This window comes from Nannospalax galili, unplaced genomic scaffold, assembly GCF_000622305.1.
Source record: "Nannospalax galili isolate Female #2095 unplaced genomic scaffold, S.galili_v1.0 scaffold634, whole genome shotgun sequence".
Classification (NCBI taxonomy): domain Eukaryota; kingdom Metazoa; phylum Chordata; class Mammalia; order Rodentia; family Spalacidae; genus Nannospalax; species Nannospalax galili.
The window spans coordinates 2,090,110-2,090,628 of record NW_008336853.1 but is presented as its reverse complement, the minus strand read 5'-3'; positions in this window follow the sequence as shown (position 1 = coordinate 2,090,628).

Here is a 519-nt window from a genome sequence, read left to right as displayed (position 1 = left end):
CTGGCTGACTAGATTCAGCAGATGAACAAGCACTGGAGAATGGCTGGGGGCACTGACAACACAGTGGACAGTAACAGGGATTACAAAGCATATGGGATCAAGCAGGGGGCGCTATGGGAGGGTGCCATTTGGGAAGTGGGTATATAGATGAATAAGATTGTTTGGGATGTTCTGTGTGATATACACACAAAAAAATTCAACAAATTTTTAAAAATGTATTATATTTGAGGAGGAAGCATGGAATTTTACATCATGCTAATTAGTAGGGGGGATAAACATTACCTCTGAAATCTATATGATGACTTTATAGACATACACAGGCACCAAGGATCCAAGTGCAACTGATTATGACTAATAATAATCAGATACATACAAATTAGAGACGTATGCACCAACATCTCAGTCTTATTAGCAAAAATAATGAGCCTTTCTGTAAGAAACAGTATATTTAAAAATGAAATGAAGATCTTTTTTAAAGGTTAAAAATCTCACTCTATTTTAAGTCTTACAGGGCTTATA